The following is a 23,251-nucleotide window of genomic DNA, read 5'->3' on the forward strand; positions in this document are numbered from 1 at the left end:
CGGCAAATGTGACGACCTGGCGTGAAGTTGATTCGATACCGAATGACGAAAACGTCTGGTTTTGTCAGGTTTTTACTATATATGAACACTTTTCACATTCTCCCATGCAACGTGGATGCTATACCTCCCTTCATGCAAACTCTTAAGGTCATAGCTCATGTCCAAGGCACCAAAGCCGCATAAAAAGTCAACAATCGATAACTAAATCTTGAATTGTACTGCCTCTTACTGGCTATTACATCAACTTAGAAGCTTCTTCTCTGTTCTACTATGGTGCGTATAGTGTCTCCGCAAACCACAGCACGCGACATAGCTTTGCACACGATAAATACACTCCTGGAAATTGAAATAAGAACACCCTGTATTCATTGTTCCAGGAAGGGGAAACTTTATTGACACATTCATGGGGTCAGATACATCACATGATCACACTGACAGAACCACAGGCACATAGACACAGGCAACAGAGCATGCACAATGTCGGCACTAGTACGATGTATATCCACCTTTCGCAGCAATGCAGGCTGCTATTCTCCCATGGAGACGATCGTAGATATGCTGGATGTAGTCCTGTGGAACTTCTTGCCATGCCATTTTCACCTGGAGCCTCAATTGGACCAGCGTTCGTGCTGGACGTGCAGACCGCGTGAGACGACGCTTCATCCAGTCCCAAACATGCTCAGTGGGGGACAGATCCGGAGATCTTGCTGGCCAGGGTAGTTGACTTACACCATCTAGAGCACGTTGGGTGGCACGGGATACATGCGGACGTGCATTGTCCTGTTGGAACAGCAAGTTCCCTTGCCAGTCTAGGAATGGTAGAGCGATGGGTTCGATGACGGTTTGGATGTACCGTGCACTATTCAGTGTCCCCTCGACGATCACCAGAGGTGTATGGCCAGTGTAGGAGATCGCTCCCCACACCATGATGCCGGGTGTTGGCCCTGTGTGCCTCGGTCGTATGCATTCCTGATTGTGGCGCTTACCTGCACGGCGTCAAACAGGCATACGGCCATCATTGGCACCAAGGCAGAAGCAGCTCTCATCGCTGAAGACGACACGTCTCCATTCGTCCCTCCATTCACGCCTGTCGCGACACCACTGGAGGCGGGCTGCACGATGTTGGGGCGTGAGCGGAAGACGGCCTAACGGTGTGCGGGACCGAAGCCCAGCTTCGTGGAGACGGTTGCGAATTGTCCTCGCCGATACCCCAGGAGCAACAGTGTCCCTAATTTGCTGGGAAGTGGCGGTGCGGTCCCCTACGGCACTGCGTAGCATCCTACGGTATTGGCGTGCATCCGTGCGTCACTGCGGTCTGGTCCCAGGTCGACGGGCACGAGCACCTTCCGCTGACCACTGGCGACAACATCGATGTACTGTGGAGACCTCACGCCCCACGTGTTGAGCAATTCGGCGGTACGTCCACCCGGCCTCCCGCATGCCCAATATACGCCCTCGCTCAAAGTCCGTCAACTGCACATACAGTTCACGTCCACGCTGTCGCGGCATGCTACCAGTGTTACAGACTGCGATGGAACTCCGTATGCCACGGGAAACTGGCTGACACTGACGGCGGCGGTGCACAATTGCTGCGCAGCTAGCGCCATTCGACGGCCAACACCGCGGTTCCTGGTATGCCCGCTGTGCCGTGCGTGTGATCATTGTTTATACAGCCCTCTCGCAGTGTCCGGTGCAAGTATGGTTGGTATGACACACCGGTGTCGATGTGTTCTTTTTTCCATTTCCAGGAGTGTATAATCGTTTCAGAGAGAAGAGCTTCAAATGTGACGTTATGGCATGAAGTTGATTCGATAGCGAATGAAGAAAATGTGCGGCTCTCTCAGGTTTTAACTACATATGAACACTTTTCACATTTTCCTATGCAACGTGGGTGCTAGACCTCCCTTCATGCAAAACCTTAAGGTCCTAGCTCATGTCCAAGGCACCAAAGCCGTCGAAAAAGTCAATAATCGATAACTAAAACTTGAAATGTACTGCCTCTTACTGGTTATTACATCAACTTAGAAGCTTCTTCTGTGTTCTACTATGGTGCGTATAGTGTCTCCGCATACCACACCACGCGACATAGCTTTGCACACGATAAATATAATCGTTTCAGAGAGAAGAGCGGCATATGTGACGATCAGTCATGAATTTGATTTGACAGCAAATGACGAAAACGTGCGGATTTCTCAGGTTTTTACCACATATTAGCACTTTTCACATTCTCCCATGCAACGTGGTTGCTAGACCTCACTTCACGCAAAATCGTAAAGTACTAGCTCATGTCCAACGCACCAAAGCCATATAAAAAGTCAATAATCGATAACTAAATCTTGAATTGTACTGCTGCATACTGGCTTTTACATTAACTTAGAAGCTTCTTCTGGGTTCTACTTCTGACTGTATAGTGTCTCCGCATACCACAGCACGCGACATAGATTGACACACGATAAATATAATCGTTTCATTGAGAAGAGCGCCAAACGTGTCGATCAGGCATGAAGTTGATTCGACACCAAATGACGTAAACGTGCGGATTTCTCAGGTTTTTACCACATATTAGCACTTTTCACATTCTCCCATGCAACGTCGGTGCTAGACCTCGCTCCATGCAGAATCTTAAGTTCCTAGCTAATGTAAAAAAGCAAAATACCCGTCTAAAAAGTCAATAATCGATAACTAAAACTTGAAATGTACTAGTGCGAACTGGCTATTACATCAACTTGGATGCTTCTTCTGTGTTCTACTATGGTGCGTATAGTGTCCCCGCATACCACAGCACGCGACATAGCTTTGCACACGATAAATATAATCGTTTCAGAGAAAAGAGCGGCAAATGTGACGATCAGGCATGAAGCTGATTCGACAGAGAAGAACGTAAACGTGCGGATTTGTTTGGTTTTCACTACATATGAACACTTCTCACATTCTCCCATGCAACGTTGCTGCTAGACATCGATTCATGCAAAATCGTAACGTCCTAGCTCATGTCCAAGGCCCCAAAGCCGTATAAAAAATCAATAGTCAATAACTAAAACTTGAATTGTACTACCTCATACTGGCTATTACAGCAACGTTGAAGGTTCATCTGTGTTCTACTATGCGCGTATAGTGTCTCCGCATACCACAGCACGTGACATAGCTTTGCACAAGATAAATATAATCGTTTCAGAGATAAGAGTGTCAAATGTGACGATCTGACATGAAGTTGATTCGCCAGTAAATGACGAAAGCGTGCGGAGTTGTCATGTTTTTACTACATATGAACAATTTTCACATTCTCCCGTGCAACGTGGCTGCTAGACCTCCGTTCATGCAAAATGTTAAGGTCCTAGCTCATGTCCCATGCACCAAAGCCTTCTAAAAAGACAATAATCGATAGCTAAAACATGAATTGTACTGCTGGTTACTAACTATTACATCAACTTAGAAGCTTCTTCTGTGTTCTACTATGGTGCGTATAGTGTCTCAGCATACCACAGCACGTGCTATAGCTTTGCACACGATAAATATAGTCGTTTCAGAGAGAAGAGCGGCAAATGTGACGACCTGGCGTGAAGTTGATTCGATACCGAATGACGAAAACGTCTGGTTTTGTCAGGTTTTTACTATATATGAACACTTTTCACATTCTCCCATGCAACGTGGATGCTATACCTCCCTTCATGCAAACTCTTAAGGTCATAGCTCATGTCCAAGGCACCAAAGCCGCATAAAAAGTCAACAATCGATAACTAAATCTTGAATTGTACTGCCTCTTACTGGCTATTACATCAACTTAGAAGCTTCTTCACTGTTCTACTATGGTGCGTATAGTGTCTCCGCAAACCACAGAACGCGACATAGCTTTGCACACGATAAATACACTCCTGGAAATTGAAATAAGAACACCCTGTATTCATTGTTCCAGGAAGGGGAAACTTTATTGACACATTCATGGGGTCAGATACATCACATGATCACACTGACAGAACCACAGGCACATAGACACAGGCAACAGAGCATACACAATGTCGGCACTAGTACGGTGTATATCCACCTTTCGCAGCAATGCAGGCTGCTATTCTCCCATGGAGACGATCGTAGATATGCTGGATGTAGTCCTGTGGAACTTCTTGCCATGCCATTTCCACCTGGAGCCTCAATTGGACCAGCGTTCGTGCTGGACGTGCAGACCGCGTGAGACGACGCTTCATCCAGTCCCAAACATGCTCAGTGGGGGACAGATCCGGAGATCTTGCTGGCCAGGGTAGTTGACTTACACCATCTAGAGCACGTTGGGTGGCACGGGATACATGCGGACGTGCATTGTCCTGTTGGAACAGCAAGTTCCCTTGCCGGTCTAGGAATGGTAGAGCGATGGGTTCGATGACGGTTTGGATGTACCGTGCACTATTCAGTGTCCCCTCGACGATCACCAGAGGTGTATGGCCAGTGTAGGAGATCGCTCCCCACACCATGATGCCGGGTGTTGGCCCTGTGTGCCTCGGTCGTATGCATTCCTGATTGTGGCGCTTACCTGCACGGCGTCAAACAGGCATACGGCCATCATTGGCACCAAGGCAGAAGCAGCTCTCATCGCTGAAGACGACACGTCTCCATTCGTCCCTCCATTCACGCCTGTCGCGACACCACTGGAGGCGGGCTGCACGATGTTGGGGCGTGAGCGGAAGACGGCCTAACGGTGTGCGGGACCGAAGCCCAGCTTCGTGGAGACGGTTGCGAATTGTCCTCGCCGATACCCCAGGAGCAACAGTGTCCCTAATTTGCTTCGAAGTGGCGGTGCGGTCCCCTACGGCACTGCGTAGCATCCTACGGTATTGGCGTGCATCCGTGCGTCACTGCGGTCTGGTCCCAGGTCGACGGGCACGTGCACCTTCCGCTGACCACTGGCGACAACATCGATGTACTGTGGAGACCTCACGCCCCACGTGTTGAGCAATTCGGCGGTACGTCCACCCGGCCTCCCGCATGCCCAATATACGCCCTCGCTCAAAGTCCGTCAACTGCACATACAGTTCACGTCCACTCTGTCGCGGCATGCTACCAGTGTTACAGACTGCGATGGAACTCCGTATGCCACGGGAAACTGGCTGACACTGACGGCGGCGGTGCACAATTGCTGCGCAGCTAGCGCCATTCGACGGCCAACACCGCGGTTCCTGGTGTGCCCGCTGTGCCGTGCGTGTGATCATTGTTTATACAGCCCTCTCGCAGTGTCCGGAGCAAGTATGGTTGGTATGACACACCGGTGTCGATGTGTTCTTTTTTCCATTTCCAGGAGTGTATAATCGTTTCAGAGAGAAGAGCTTCAAATGTGACGTTATGGCATGAAGTTGATTCGACAGCGAATGAAGAAAATGTGCGGCTCTCTCAGGTTTTAACTACATATGAACACTTTTCACATTTTCCTATGCAACGTGGGTGCTAGACCTCCCTTCATGCAAAACCTTAAGGTCCTAGCTCATGTCCAAGGCACCAAAGCCGTCGAAAAAGTCAATAATCGATAACTAAAACTTGAAATGTACTGCCTCTTACTGGTTATTACGTCAACTTAGAAGCTTCTTCTGTGTTCTACTATGGTGCGTATAGTGTCTCCGCATACCACACCACGCGACATAGCTTTGCACACGATAAATATAATCGTTTCAGAGAGAAGAGCGGCATATGTGACGATCAGTCATGAATTTGATTTGACAGCAAATGACGAATACGTGCGGATTTCTCAGGTTTTTACCACATATTAGCACTTTTCACATTCTCCCATGCAACGTGGTTGCTAGACCTCACTTCACGCAAAATCGTAAAGTACTAGCTCATGTCCAACGCACCAAAGCCATATAAAAAGTCAATAATCGATAACTAAATCTTGAATTGTACTGCTGCATACTGGCTTTTACATTAACTTAGAAGCTTCTTCTGGGTTCTACTTCTGACTGTATAGTGTCTCCGCATACCACAGCACGCGACATAGATTGACACACGATAAATATAATCGTTTCATTGAGAAGAGCGCCAAACGTGTCGATCAGGCATGAAGTTGATTCGACACCAAATGACGTAAACGTGCGGATTTCTCAGGTTTTTACCACATATTAGCACTTTTCACATTCTCCCATGCAACGTCGGTGCTAGACCTCGCTCCATGCAGAATCTTAAGTTCCTAGCTAATGTAAAAAAGCAAAATACCCGTCTAAAAAGTCAATAATCGATAACTAAAACTTGAAATGTACTAGTGCGAACTGGCTATTACATCAACTTAGATGCTTCTTCTGTGTTCTACTATGGTGCGTATAGTGTCCCCGCATACCACAGCACGCGACATAGCTTTGCACACGATAAATATAATCGTTTCAGAGAAAAGAGCGGCAAATGTGACGATCAGGCATGAAGCTGATTCGACAGAGAAGAACGTAAACGTGCGGAATTGTTTGGTTTTTACTACATATGAACACTTTTCACATTCTCCCATGCAACGTTGCTGCTAGACATCGATTCATGCAAAATCGTAACGTCCTAGCTCATGTCCAAGGCACCAAAGCCGTATAAAAAATCAATAGTCAATAACTAAAACTTGAATTGTACTACCTCATATTGGCTATTACATCAACGTTGAAGGTTCATCTGCGTTCTACTATGCGCGTATAGTGTCTCCGCATACCACAGCACGTGACATAGCTTTGCACACGATAAATATAATCGTTTCAGAGAGAAGAGTGGCAAATGTGACGACCTGGCATGAAGTTGATTCGATAGAAAATGACGAGAACGTGCTGATTTCTCAGGTTTTTACTACGTATGAACACTTATAAGATTCTCGCGGGCAACGTGGGTGCTAGAGCTTCCTTCATGAAAAATCGTACGGTCCTAGCTCACGTCCAAGGCACCAAAGCCGTCTAAAAAGTCAATAATCGATAACTAAAACTTGAATTGTACTGCTGCTTACTGGCTATTAAATCAACTTAGAAGCTTCTTCTGTGTTCTACTATGGTGCGTATAGTGTCTCCGCATACCACACCACGCGACATAGCTTTGCACACGTTAAATATAATCCTTTCAGAGAGAAGATCGGCAGATGTGACGATCAGGCATGAAGTTGATTCAACTGCAAATGACGTATACGTGCTGATGTCTCAGGTTTTTACTACATATAACACTTTTCACATTCTCCCGGGCAACGTGGTGGTAGACCTAACTTCATGCCAAATCTTAAGGTCCTGACTCATGTCCAAGGCATCAAAGCCGTCTAAAAAGTCAATAATCGATAACAAACGCTTGAATTGTACTGCCTCTTACCGGCTATTAGATCAACTTAGAAGCTTCCTCTGTGTTCTACTATGGTGAGTATAGTGTCTCCGCATACAACAGCACTCGACATAGCTTTGCACACGATAAATATAATCGTTTCAGAGAGAGAACGGCAAATGTGACGACCTGGCATGAAGTTGATTAGATAGCAAATGACAAAAATGTGCTTATATCTAAGGGTTTTACTACATATCAACACTTTTCACATTCTGCTGTGCAACGTGGGTGCTAGACCTCCCTTCATGCAAATTCTTAAGGCCCTAGCCCATGTCCAAGGCACCAAAGCCGGCTCAGAAGTTAAGAATCGATAACTGAAACTTGAACTGTACTGCCTCTTACTGGCTATTACTTCAACTTAGAAGCTTCCTCTGTGTTCTACTATGGTTCGTATAGTGTCTCCGCATACCACAGCACGCGACATAGCTTTGCACACGATAAATATAATCGTTTCAGAGAGAAGAGCTTGAAATGTGACGTTCTGGCATGACGTTGATTCGAGAGAAATTGACGAAAACGTGCAGATTTCTCAGGTTTTTACTACATATGAACAATTTTCACATTCTCCCGTGCAACGTGGGTGCTAGTACTCCCGTCATGCCAAATCCTAAGTTCCTAGCTCATGTCCAAGGCACCAAAGCCGTCAAAAAAGTCAATAATCGATACCTATAACTTGAATTGTACTGCCTCTTACTGGCTATTATATCAACTTAGAAGCTTCTTCTGTGTTCTCCTATGGTGCGTGTAGTGTCTCCGCAAACCACAGCTCGCGATATAGCTTGGCACACGATAAATATAATAGTTTCAAAGAGAAGAGCGGAAAATGCGACGATCTGGCATGAAGTTGATACGATAAAAAAATGACGAAAACGTGCGGATTTCTCAGATCTTTACTACATATGAACACTTTTCACATTCTCCCGTGCAATGTGGGTGCTAGACCTCCGTTCATGCAAAATCTTAAGGTCCTACCTCATGTCCAAGGCACCAAAGCCGTCTAAAAAGTCAATAATCTATAACTAACACTAGAATTATACTGACTCTTACTGGCTGTTACATCAAATTACTAACTCCTTTTGTGTTCTACTATGGTGCGTATAGTGTCTCCGCATACCACAGCACGCGACATAGCTTTGCACAAGAAAAATATAATCATTTCAGAGAGAAGAGCTTCAAATGTGACGTTCTGGCATGAAGTTGATTCGATAGCGAATGAAGAAAATGTGCGGCTTTCTTAGGTTTTTACTACATATGAACTCTTTTCACATTCTCCTATGCAACGTTGATGCTAGACCTCCCTTCATGCAAAATATTAAGGTCCTAGCTTATGTCCAAGGCACCAAAGCCGTCTAAATTGTCAATACTCGATAACTAAAACTTGAATTGCACTGCCTCTTACTGGCTATTACGTCAACTTAGAAACTTCTTCTGTGTTCTACTATGGTGCGTATAGTGTCTCCGCAAACCGCAGCACGCGACATAGCCTTGCACACAATAAAAATAATCGTTTCAGAGAGAAGAGCGACAAATGTGACGTTCTGGCATGAAGTTGATTCGATAACGAATGATGAAAACTTGTCGATTTCTGAGGTTTTTACTACATATGAACACATTTCACATTCTCCCGTGCAACGTAGGTGCTAGACCTCCGTTCACGGAAAATCTCAAGGTCCTAGCTCATCTCCAAAGCACCAAAGCCGTCAAAAAAGTCAATAATAGATAACTAAAACTTTAATTCCACTGCCTCTTACTGGCTATTACATCAACTTAGTGACTTCTTCGGTGTTCTACTATGGTGCGTATACCACAGCACGCGACATAACTTTGCACACGATAAATATAATCGTTTCAGAGAGAAGAGCGGCGAATGTGACGATCTTTCATGAAGTTGATTTGCCAGTAAATGACGAAAACTCGCGGATTCCTCATGTTTTTACTACATATGAACACTTTTCACATTCTCTCGTGCAACGTGGGTGCTAGACCTCCCATCATGCAAAATCTTAAGGCCCTATTACATGTCCAAGGCACCAAAGCCGGCTCAGAAATCCACAATCGAAAACTGAGACTTGAATTGTACACCCTCTTACTGGCTATTACATCAACTTAGAAGCTTCTTGTGTGTTCTACTATAGGTGCGTATAGTGTCTCCGCATACCACAGCACGCGACAGAGCTTTGCACACGATAAATATAATCGTTTCAGAGAGAAGAGCTTCAAAAGTGACGTTCTGGCATGAAGTTGATGCGATAGAAAATGATGAAAACGTGCGGATTTTTCAGGTTTTTACAACATATGAACACTCTTCACATTCTCCCGGCAACGTGGGTGCAAGACCTCCGTTCATGCAAAATCTGAAGGTCCTAACTCATGCCCAAGGCACCACAGCCGTCTAAAAAGTCAATAATCGAAAACTATACTTGAATTGTACTGCCTCTTACTGGCTATTACATCAACTTAGAAGCTTTTTCTGTGTTCTACTATGGTTCGTATAGTGTCTCCGCATACCACAGCACGCGACATAGCTTTGCAAACTATAAATATAATCGTTTCAGAGAGAAGAGCGACAGATGTGACGATCTGGCGTGATTTTGATTCGATAGCAAATGACGAAAACGTGCGGAATTCTCAGGTTTTTATCACACATGAACATTTTTCGCATTCTCCCAAGCAACGCGGGTGCTAGACCTCATTTCATGCGAAACCTTAAGGTCCTAGCTCATGCACAATGCACCAAAGCCGGCTAACAAGTCAGCAATCGATAACTGAAACTTGAATTGTACTGCCTCTTACTGGCTTTTACATCAACTTAGGAGCTTCTTCTGTGTTCTACTATGGTGCGTATAGTGTCTCCGCATACCACAGCCCGCGACATAGCTTTGCACACGGTAAATATAATCGTTTCAGAGAGAAGAGCGGCAAATGTGACGATCTGGCATGAAGGTCATTCGGTAGCAAATGACGAAAACGTGGGGATTTCTCCGGTTTTTACTACATATGGACACTTTTCACATCCTCCATGCAACGTGGGTGCTAGACCTCCCTTCTAGCAAAATCGTAAGGTACTAGCTCATGTACAAGGCGCAAAAGCCGGCTAAAACGTCAATAATCGATGAGTAAAACTTGAATAGTACTGCCTCTTACTGGCTATTACATCAACTTAGAAGCGTCTTCTGTGTTCTTCTATGGTGCGTATAGTGTCTCCACATACCGCAGCACGCGACATAGCTTTGCACACGATAAAAATAATCGTTTAAGAGAGAAGAGCTTCAAATGTGACGTTCTGGCATGAAGTTAATTCGCCAGCAAATGACGAAAACGTGCCGATTTCTCAGGTTTTTACTACATATTAACACTTTTCACATTCTCCCGTGCGACGTGGGTGATAGACCTCCCTTCATGCGAAATCTTAAGGTCCTAGCTCATGTCCAAGGCACTAAAGCCGGCTCAGAAGTCCACAATCGATAACTGAAACTTGAATTCTACTGCCTCTTACTGGCTATTACATCAACTTAGAAACTTCTTCTGTGTTCTACTATGGTGCGTATAGTGTCTCCGCATACCGCAGCACACGACATAGCCTTGCACATAATAAAAATAATCGTTTCAGAGAGAAGAGCGGCAAATGTGACGTTCTGGCATGAAGTTGATTCGATAACGAATGATGAAAACGTGTCGATTTCTGAGGTTTTTACTACATATGAACACTTTTCACATTCTCCCATGCAACGTGAGTGCTAGACCTCCGTTCACGGAAAATCTCAAGGTCCTAGCTCATCTCCAAAGCACCAAAGCCGTCAAAAAATTCAATAATCGATAACTAAAACTTGAATTGCACTGCCTCTTACTGGCTATTACATCAAATTAGTGACTTCTTCGGTGTTCTACTATGGTGCGTGTAGCGTCTCCGCATACCACAGCACGCGACATAACTTTGCACACTATAAATATAATCGTTTCAGAGAGAAGAGCGGGGAATGTGACGATCTTTCATGAAGTTGATTTGCCAGTAAATGACGAAAACGTGCGGATTCCTCATGTTTTTACTACATATGAACACTTTTCACATTCACTCGTGCAACGTGGGTGTTAGACCTCCCGTCATGCAAAATCTTAAGGCCATAGCACATGTCCAAGGCACCAAAGCCGGCTCAGAAATCCACAATCGAAAACTGAGACTTGAATTGTACACCCCCATACTGGCTATTACATCAACTTAGAAGCTTCTTTTGTGTTCTACTATGGTGCGTATAGTGTCTCCGCATGCCACAGCATGCGACATAGCTTTGCACACGATAAATATAATCGTTTCAGAGAGAAGAGCTTCAAATGTGACGTTCTGGCATGAAGTTGATGCGATAGAAAATGATGAAAACGTGCGGAGTTTTCAGGTTTTTACTACATATGAACACTCTTCACATTCTCCAGTGCAACGTGGGTGCTAGACCTCCCTTCTAGCAAAATCGTAAGGTACTAGCTCACGTCCAAGGCGCAAAAGCCGGCTAAAACGTCAATAATCGATGAGTAAAACTTGAATAGTACTGCCTCTTACTGGCTATTACATCAACTTAGAAGCGTCTTCTGTGTTCTTCTATGGTGCGTATAGTATCTCCACATACCGCAGCACGCGACATAGCTTTGCACACGATGAATATAATCGTTTAAGAGAGAAGAGCTTGAAATGTGACGTTCTGGCATGACATTGATTCGAGAGAAATTGACGAAAACGTGCAGATTTCTCAGGTTTTTACTACATATGAACAATTTTCACATTCTTCCGTGCAACGTGGGTGCTAGTACTCCCGTCATGCCAAATCGTAAGTTTCTAGCTCATGTCCAAGGAACCAAAGCCGTCAAAAAAGTCAATAATCGATACCTATAACTTGAATTGTACTGCCTCTTACTGGCTATTATATCAAATTAGAAGCTTCTTCTGTGTTCTCCTAAGGTGCGTGTAGTGTCTCCGCAAACCACAGCTCGCGATATAGCTTGGCACACGATAAATATAATAGTTTCAAAGAGAAGAGCGGAAAATCTGACGATCTGGCATGAGGTTGATACGATAGAAAAATGACGAAAACGTGCGGATTTCTCAGATCTTTACTACCTATGAACACTTTTCACATTCTCACGTGCAACGTGGGTGCTAGACCTCCGTTCATGCAAAATCTTAAGGTCCCAGCTCACCTGGCATAATGTTGACTGTATAGCAAATGACGAAAACGTGCGGATTTCTCTCATTTTTACTACATATGAACACTTTTCACATTCTCCCGTGCAACGTGGGTGCTAGACCTCCGTTCATGCAAAATCTTAAGGTCCTACCTCATTTCCAAGGCACCAAAGCCGGCTAAAAAGTCAATAATCTATAACTAAAACTAGAATTATACTGACTCTTACTGGCTATTACATCAAATTACAAACTTCTTCTGTGTTCTAGTATGGTGCGTATAGTGTCTCCGCATACCACAGAACGCGACATAGCTTTGCACACGATAAAAATAATAGTTTAAGAGAGAAGAGCTTGAAATGTGACGTTCTGGCATGAAGTTGAATCGATAGCGAATGAAGAATATGTGCGGCTTTCTCAGGTTTTTACTACATATGAACACTTTCACATTCTCCTATGCAACGTGGATCTAGACCTCCCTTCATGCAAAATCTTAAGGTCCTAGCTTATGTCCAAGGCACCAAAGACGGCTAAGAAGTCAACAATCGATAACTGAAACTTGAATCGTACTGCCTATTCCTTGCTTTTACATCAACTTAGAAGCTTCTTCTGTGTTCTACTGCGGTGCGTATAGTGTCTCCGCAAACCACAGAACGCGACATAGCTTTGCACACGAAAAATATAATCATTTCAGAGAGAAGAGCTTCAAATGTGACGTTCTGGCATGAAGTTGATTCGATAGCGAATGAAGAAAATGTGCGGCTTTCTCAGGTTTTTACTACATATGAACTCTTTTCACATTCTCCTATGCAACGTGGATGCTAGACCTCCCTTCATGCAAAATCTTAATGTCCTAGGTTATGTCCAAGGCACCAAAGCCGTCTAAATTGTCAATACTCGATAACTAAAACTTGAATTGTACTGCCTCTTAATGGCTATTACATCAACTTAGAAGCTTCTTCTGTGTTCTACTATGGTGCTTATAGTGTCATCGATAACCACAGCACGCGAAATAGCTTTGCACACGATATATATAATCGTTTCAGAGAGAAGAGTGTCAAATGTGACGATCTGACATGAAGTTAATTCGCCAGAAAATGACGAAAACGTGCCGATTTCTCAGGTTTTTACTACATATTAACACTTTTCACATTCTCCCGTGCGACGTGGGTGATAGATCTCCCTTCATGCGAAATCTTAAGGTCCTAGCTCATGTCCAAGGCACTAAAGCCGGCTCAGAATTCCACAATCGAAAACTGAAACTTGAATTGTACAGCCTCTTACTGGCTATTACATCACATTAGAAGCTTGTTGTGTGTTCTACTATGGTGCGTATAGTGTCTCCACATACCACAGCACGCGACATAGCTTTGCACACGATAAATATAATCGTTTCAGAGAGAAGAGCTTCAAATGTGACGTTCTGGCATGAAGTTGATACGATAGAAAATGATGAAAACGTGCGGATTTTTCAGGTTTTTACAACATATGAACACTCTTCACATTCTCCCGGGCAACGTGGGTGCAAAACCTCCGTTCATGCAAAATCTTAAGGTCCTAACTCATGCCCAAGGCACCACAGCCGTCTAAAAAGTCAATAATCGATAACTATACTTGAATTGTACTGCCTCTTACCGGCTATTACATCAACTTAGAAGCTTTTTCTGTGTTCTACTATGGTGCGTATAGTGTCTCCGCATACCACAGCACGCGACATAGCTTTGCAAACTATAAATATAATCGTTTCAGAGAGAAGAGCGACAGATGTGACGATCTGGCGTGATTTTGATTCGATAGCAAATGACGAAAACGTGTGGTTTTCTCAGGTTTTTACTATATATGAACACTTTTCACATTCTCCGGTGCAAGGTAAGTAATAGACCTCCCTTCATGCAAATTCTTAAGGCCCTAGCTCATGTCCAAGGCACCAAAGCCGGCTCAGAAGTCCACAATCGATAACTGAAACTTCAATTGTACTTCCTCTTTTTGGCTATTACATCAACTTAGAAGCTTCTTCTGTATTCTTCTATGGTGCGTATAGTATCTCCGCATACCACAGCACGCGACATAGCTTTGCACACGATAAATGTAATCGTTTCAGAGAGATGAGCTACAAATGTGACGTTCTGGCATGAAGTTGATTCGATAGCGAATGAAGAAAATGTGCGGCTTTCTCAGGTTTTTACTACATATTAACACCTTTCACATTCTCCCGTGCGACGTGGGTGCTAGACCTCCCTTCAGCAAATTCTTAAGGCCCTAGCTCATGTCCAAGTCACCAAAGCCGGCTCAGAAGTCCACAATCGATAACTGAAACTTGAACTGTACTGCCTCTTATTGGCTATTACATCAACTTAGAAGCTTCTTCTGTGTTCTACTATGGTGCGTATAGTGTCTCCGAATACCACAGCACGCGACATAGCTTTGCACACGATAAATATAATCGTTTCAGAGAGAAGAGCGCAAATGTGACGTACTGGCATGAAGTTGATTCGATAGCAATTGACGAAAACGTGCGGATTTCTCAGGTTTTTACTACATATGAACAATTTGCACATTCTACCGTGCAACGTGGGTGCAAGAACTCCCTTCATGCAAAATCTTAAGGTCCTAGCTCATGTCCAAGGCACCAAAGCCGTCTAAAAAGTCAATAATCGATAACTAAAACTTGAATTGTACTGCCTCTTGATGGTTATTACATTACTTTAGGAGCTTCTTCTGTGTTCTCCTATGGTGCGTAAAGTGTCTCCTCATACCACAGCACGCAACATAGCTTTGCACACGATAAATATAATCGTTTCAGAGAGAAGAGCGGCAAATGTGACGTTCTGGCGTGAAGATGATTCGATAGCAAATGACGAAAACGTGCGGATTTCTCACGTTTTTACTATATATGAACACTTTTCACATTCTCCGGTGCAAGGTAAGTAATAGACCTCCGTTCATGCAAAATCGTAAGGTCTTAGCTCATGTCCAAGGCACCAAAGCCGTCTAAATGGTCAATGATCGATAACTAAAACTTGAATTGTACTGCCTCTTACTGGCTATTACATAAAATTTGTAGCTTCTTCTGTGTTCTACTATGGTGCGTATAGTATCTCCGCATACCACAGCACGCGACATAGCTTTGCACACGTTAAATATAATCGTTTCAGAGAGAAGAGCTTCAAATGTGACGTTCTGGCATGAAGTTGATTCGATAGCGAATGACGAAAATGTGTTGATTTCTCAGGTTTTTACTACATACGAACACTTTTCACATATACCCGGGCATCGAGGGTGCTGGAACTCCCTTCATGCAAAATCTTAAAGTCCTAGCTGATGTCCAAGGCACCAAAGCCGTCTATAAAGTGAATAATAGATAAATAAAACTTGAATTGTACTGCTTCTTACTGGCTATTACATCAACTTAGAAGTTTCTTCAGTGTTCTACTGTGTTGCGTATAGTGTCTCCGCATACCACAGCACGCGACATAGCTTTGCACACGATAAATATAATCGTTTCAGAGAGAAGAGCGGCAAATTTGACGATGTGGCATGAAGATGATTCGATATCAAATCTACATCTACATCTACATGACTACTCTGCAATTCACATTTAAGTGCTTGGCAGAGGGTTCATCGAACCACAATCATACTATCTCTCTACTATTCCACTCCCGAACAGCGAGCGGGAAAAACGAACACCTAAACCTTTCTGTTCGAGCTCTGATTTCTCTTATTTTATTTTGATGATCATTCCTACCTATGTAGGTTGGGCTCAACAAAATATTTTCGCATTCGGAAGAGGAAGTTGGTGACAGAAATTTCGTAAATGGTCTCGCCGCGACGAAAAACGTCTATGCTGTAATAACTTCTTTTCCAACTGGTGTATCATATATGCCACACTCTTTCCCCTATAACGCGATAATACAAAACGAGCTGCCCTTTTTTGCACCCTTTCGATGTCCTCCGTCAATCCCACCTGGTAAGGATCCCACACCGCGCAGCAATATTCTAACAGAAGACGAACGAGTGTAGTGTAAGCTGTTTCTTTAGTGGACTTGTTGCATCTTCTAAGTGTCCTGCCAATGAAACGCAACCTTTGGCTCGCCTTCCCGACAATATTATCTATGTGGTCCTTCCAAATGAAGTTGTTCGTAATTTTAACACCCAGGTACTTAGTTGAATTGACAGCCTTGAGAATTGTACTATTTATCGAGTAATCGAATTCCAACGGATTTCTTTTGGAACTCATGTGGATCATCTCACACTTTTCGTTATTTGGCGTCAACTGCCACCTGACACACCATACAGCAATCTTTTCTAAATCGCTATGCAGCTGATACTGGTCTTCGGATGACCTTACTAGACGGTAAATTACAGCATCATCTGCGAACAGTCTAAGAGAACTGCTCAGATTGTCACCCAGGTAATTTATATAGCTCAGGAACAGTAGAGGTCCCAGGACGCTTCCCTGGGGAACATATGACGAAAACGTGAGGATTTCTCAGGTTTTTACTACATATGAAGAGTTTTCACATTCTCCCGTGCAACGTGGGTGCTAGACCTCCATTCATCCAAATCGTAAGGTCCTAGCTCATGTCCAAGGCACCAAAGCCGTCTAAAAAGTCAATAATCGATAACTAAAACTTGAATTGTACTGCCTCTTACAGGCTATAACATCAACTTAGAGGCTACTTCTACTATGGTGCATATAGTGTCTCCTCATACCACAGCACGCAACGTAGCTTTGAACACGATAAATATAATCGTTTCAGAGAGAAGAGCGGCAAATGTGACGGTCTGGCATGAAGTTGATTCGCCAACAAATGACGAAAACGTGCGGATTTCTCAGCTTTTTACTACATATTAACACATTTCACATTCTCCCATGTGACGTGGGTGCTAGACCTCCCTTCATGCCAAATCTTAAGGTTATAGCTCATGTCCAAGGCACCAAAGCCGTCTAAGAAGTCAATAATCGATAACTAAAACTTGAATAGTACTGCCTCTTACTGGCTATTACATCAACTTAGAAGCTTCTTCTGTGTTCTACTATGGTGCGTATAGTGTCTCCGAATACCACAGCACGTTCCATAGCTTTGCACACGATTAATATAATCGTTTCAGAGAGAGGAGCGCAAATGTGACGACCTGGCGTGAAGTTGATTCGATACCGAATGACGAAAACGTGCGGATTTCTCAGGTTTTTACTACATATGAACACTTTTCACATTCTCCCATGCAACGTGGGTGCTATACCGCCCTTCATGGAAAATCTTAAGGTCCTAGCTCATGTCCAAGGCACCAAAGCCATCTAAAAAGTCAATAATCGATAACTAAATCTTGAATTGTACTGCTGCATACTGGCTTTTACATTAACTTAGAAGCTTCTTCTGGGTGCTACTACGGTCTGTATAGTGTCTCCGCATACCACAGCACGCGACATAGATTTGCACACGATAAATATAATCGTTTTAGAGAGGAGAGCGGCAAATGTGACGATCAGGCATGAAGTTAATTCGACAGCAGATGACGAAAACGTGCGGATTTCTCAGGTTTTTCTACATATGAACACTTTTCACATTCTCCTGGGCAACGTGGGTGCTCGACCTCCCTTCATGCAAACTCTTAAGGTCATAGCTCATGTCCAAGGCACCAAAGCCGCATAAAAAGTCAACAATCGATAACTAAAACTTGAATTGTACTGCCTCTTACTGGCTATTACATCAACTTAGAAGCTTCTTCTCTGTTCTACTATGGTGCGTATATTGTCTCCGCATACCACAACACGCGACATAGCTTTGCACACGATAAATATAATCGTTTCAGAGAAAGGAGCGGCAAATGTGACGATCAGGCATGAAGCTGATTCGACAGAAAAGGACGTAAACGTGCGGATTTGTCTGGTTTTTACTACATATGAACACTTTTCACACTCTCCCGTGCAACGTTGGTGCTAGACATCGATTCATGCAAAATCTTAACGTCCTCGCTCATGTTCAAGGCACCAAAACTGTCTAATAAGTCAATAATTGATAACTAAAAATTGAATTTTATTGCCTCTTACTGACTTAGAAGCTTCTTCTGTGTTCTACTATGGTGAGTATAGTGTCTCCGCATACCACAGCACGCGACATAGATTTACACACGATAAATATAATCGTTTCATTGAGAAGAGCGCCAAACGTGTCGATCAGGCATGAAGTCGATACGACAGCAAATGACGTACACGTACGGATTTCTCAGGTTTTTACTACATATGAACACTTTTCACATTCTCCCATGCAACGTCGGTGCTAGACCTCCCTCCATGCAGAATCGTAAGTTACTAGCTCATGTCCAAAGCACCAAACCCGTCTAAAAAGTCAATAATCGATAACTAAAACTTGAATTGTACTGCCTCTTACTGGCTATTACATCAACTTAGAAGCATCTTCTGTGTTCTACTATGGAGCGTATAGTGTCTCCGCATACCACAGCACGCGACATAGCTTTGCACACGATAAACATAATCGTTTCAGAGAGAAGAGCGGCAAATGTGGCGATCATGCATGAAGTTGATTCGACAGCAAATTAGGAAAACGTGCGGATTTCTCAAGTTTTTACTACATATGAGCAGTTTTTACATTCTCCCATGCAACGTGGGTGCTAGACCTCCCTTCATGCAAAATCCTAAGTTCCTAGCTCACGTCCAAGGCACCAAAGCCGTCTAAAAAGTCAATAATCGATAACTAAAACTTGAATTGTACTCCTGCGAACTGGCTATTACATCAACTTAGAAGCTTCTTCTGTGTTTTACTACGGTGCGTATAGTGTCTCCGCATACCAGAGCATGCGACATAGATTTGCACAAGGCAAATATAATCATTTCAAAGAGAAGAGTTGCAAATTTGACGATCTGGCATTAGGTTGATTCGATAGCAAGTGACAAAAATGTGCGGATTTCTTAGGTTTATACAACATATGAACACTTTTCGCATTCTCCCGGGCAACGTGGGTGCTAGACCTCCCTTCATGCAACATCGTAAGGTCCTAGCTCATGTACAAGGAACCAAAACCGTCTAAAAAGTCAATAAGCGATAACTAAAACTTGAATTGTACTGCACCTTACTGGTTATTACTTCAACTTAGAAGCTTATTCTGTGTTCCACTATGGTGCGCATAATGTCTCCGCATACCACTTCACGTGATATAGCTTTGCACACGATAAATATAATCGTTTCATTGAGAAGTGCGCCAAACGTGACGATCAGGCATGAAGTTGATTTGACAGCAAATGACGAAAACGTGCGGATTTCTTAGGTTTTTACTACATGTTAGCACTCTTCACATTCTCCCAAGCAACGTGAGTGCTAGACCTCACTTCATGCAAAATCTTAAGGTCCTAGCTCATGTCCAACGCACCAAAGCCATCTAAAAAGTCAATAATCGATAACTAAATCTTGAATTGTACTGCTGCATACTGGCTTTTACATTAACTTAGAAGCTTCTTCTGGGTTCTACTACGGTCTGTATAGTGTCTCCGCATACCACAGCACGTGACATAGATTTACACACGATAAATATAATCGTATCATTGAGAAGAGCGCCAAACGTGTCGATCAGGCATGAAGTTAATTCGACAGCAAATGACGTAGACGTAAGGATTTCTCAGGTTTTTACTACATATGAACACTTTTCACATTCTCCCATGCTTCGTCGGTGCTAGACCTCCCTCCATGCAGAATCTTAAGTTACTAGCTCATGTTCAAAGCACCAAACCCGTCTAAAAACTCAATAATCGATAAATAAAACATGAATTGTACTAGTGCGAGCTGGCTATTACATCAACTTCGATGCTTCTTCTGTGTTCTACTATGGTTCGTATAGTGTCTCCGAATACCACAGCACGCGACATAGCTTTGCACACGATAAACATAATCGTTTCAGAGAGATGAGCGGGAAATGTGACGATCAGGCATGAAGTTGATTCGACAGCAAAGGACGTAAACGTGAGGATTTCTCAGGTTTTTACTACATATGAACACTTTTCACATTCTCCCGTGCAACGTGGGTGCTAGACCTCCCTTCATGCAAAATCGTAAGGTCCTAGCTCATGTACAAGGAACCAAAACCGTCTAAAAAGTCAATAATCGATAACTAAAACTTGAATTGTACTTCACCTTACTGGTTATTACTTCAACTTAGAAGCTTCTTCTGTGTTCCACTATGGTGCGTATAATGTCTCCGCATACCACTTCACGTGACATAGCTTTGCACACGAAAAATATAATCGGTTCAGAGAGAAAAGCATCAAATGTGACGAACGGTCATGAAGTTGATTCGATAGCAAATGACGAAAATGTACGGATTTCTCAGCTTTTATACTACATATGAATACTTTTGACATTCTCCCATGCAACGTGGGTGCCAGACCTCCCTTCATGCAAAATCTTAAGGTCCTAGGTCATGTACAAGGCACCAAAGCCGTCTAAAATGTCAATAATCGATAATTACAACTTGAATTGTACTGCTGCTTACTGGCTATTAAATCAACTGAGGAGCTTCTTCTGTGTTCTACTATAGTGCATATAGTGTCTCCGCATACCACAGTACGCGACATAGATTTCCACACGATGTATATAAATGTTTCAGAGAGAAGAGCGCAAATGTAACGACCTGGCATGAAGTTGATTCGATAGCAAGTGACAAAAACGTGCGGATTTCTAAGGTATTCACTACATATGAACACTTCTCACATCCTCGCATGCAAGTGAGTGTTAGCCCTCCCTACATGCAAACCTTAAGGTGCTAGCTCATGTCCAAGGCACCAAAGCCGTCTAAAAAGGCAATAATCGATAACGAAAACTTGAATTGTACTGCCTCTTACTGGCTATTACGTCAACTTAGAAGCTTCTTCTATGTTCTACTATGGTGCGTATAGTGTCTCCACATACCACAGCACGCGACATAGCTTTGCACACGATAAATATAATCGTTTCATTGAGAAGAGCGCCAAACGTGACGATCAGGCATGAAGTTGATTTGACAGCAAATGACGAAAACGTGCGGATTTCTTAGGTTTTTACGACATGTTAGCACTCTTCACATTCTCCCAAGCAACGTGGGTGCTAGACCTCACTTCATGCAAAATCTTAAGGTCCTAGCTCATGTCCAACGCACCAAAGCCATCTAAAAAGTCAATAATCGATAACTAAATCTTGAATTGTACTGCTGCATACTGGCTTTTACATTAACTTAGAAGCTTCTTCTGGGTTCTACTACGGTCTGTATAGTGTCTCCGCATACCACAGCACGCGACATAGATTTACACACGATAAATATAATCGTATCATTGATAAGAGCGCCAAACGTATCGATCAGGCATGAAGTCGATTCGACAGCAAATGACGTAGACGTACGGATTTCTCAGGTTTTTACTACATATGAACACTTTTCACATTCTCCCATGCTTCGTCGGTGCTAGACCTCCCTCCATGCAGAATCTTAAGTTACTAGCTCATGTTCAAAGCACCAAACACGTCTAAAAAGTCAATAATCGATAAATAAAACATGAATTGGACTAGTGCGAACTGGCTATTACATCAACTTCGATGCTTCTTCTGTGTTCTACTATGGTTCGTATAGTGTCTCCGAATACCACAGCACGCGACATAGCTTTGCACACGATAAACATAATCGTTTCAGAGAGAAGAGCGGGAAATGTTACGATCAGGCATGAAGTTGATTCGACAGCAAAGGACGTAAACGTGAGGATTTCTCAGGTTTTTACTACATATGAACACTTTTCACATTCTCCCGTGCAACGTGGCTGCTAGACCTCCCTTCATGCAAAATCTTAAGGTCCTCGCTCATGTACAAGCCACCAAAGCTGTCTAAAAAGTCAATAATCGATAACAAAACTTGAATTGTACTGCTGCTTACTGGCTACTACATCAACTTAGAAGCATCTTCTGAGTTCTACTATGGTGCGTATAGTGTCTCCACATACCACCGCACACGACATAGGCTTGCACACGATAAATATAATCGTTTCAGAGAGAAGAGCGGCAAATGTGACGACCTCTCTTGAATTGATTCGATAGCAAATGACGAAAACGTGCGGATTTCTAAGGTTTTTACTACATATGAACACTTCTCACATCCTCGCATGCAAGTGAGTGTTAGCCCTCCCTACATGCAAACCTTAAGGTGCTAGCTCATGTCCAAGGCACCAAAGCCGTCTAAAAAGTCAATAATCGATAACGAAAACTTGAATTGTACTGCACCTTACTGGTTATTGCTTCAACTTAGAAGCTCTTTCTGTGTTCCACTATGGTGCGTATAATGTCTCCGCATACCACTTCACGTGACATAGCTTTGCACACGAAAAATATAATCGGTTCAGAGAGAAAAGCATCAAATGTGACGAACGGTCATGATGTTGATTCGATAGCAAATGACGAAAATGTACGGATTTCTCAGCTTTTATACTACATATGAATACTTTTGACATTCTCCCATGCAACGTGGGTGATAGACCTCCCTTCAGGCAAGATCGTAAGTTCCTAACTAATGTCCAAGGCACCAAAGCCGTATAAAAAGTCAATAATCGATAACAAAACTTGAATTGTACTGCTGCTTACTGGCTACTACATCAACTTAGAAGCATCTTCTGAGTTCTACTATGGTGCGTATAGTGTCTCCACATACCACCGCACACGACATAGGCTTGCACACGATAAATATAATCGTTTCAGAGAGAAGAGCGGCAAATGTGACGACCTCTCTTGAATTGATTCGATAGCA

This window comes from Schistocerca gregaria, chromosome 1 (assembly GCF_023897955.1).
Source record: "Schistocerca gregaria isolate iqSchGreg1 chromosome 1, iqSchGreg1.2, whole genome shotgun sequence".
In the NCBI taxonomy this organism is placed as follows: Eukaryota; Metazoa; Arthropoda; class Insecta; order Orthoptera; family Acrididae; genus Schistocerca; species Schistocerca gregaria.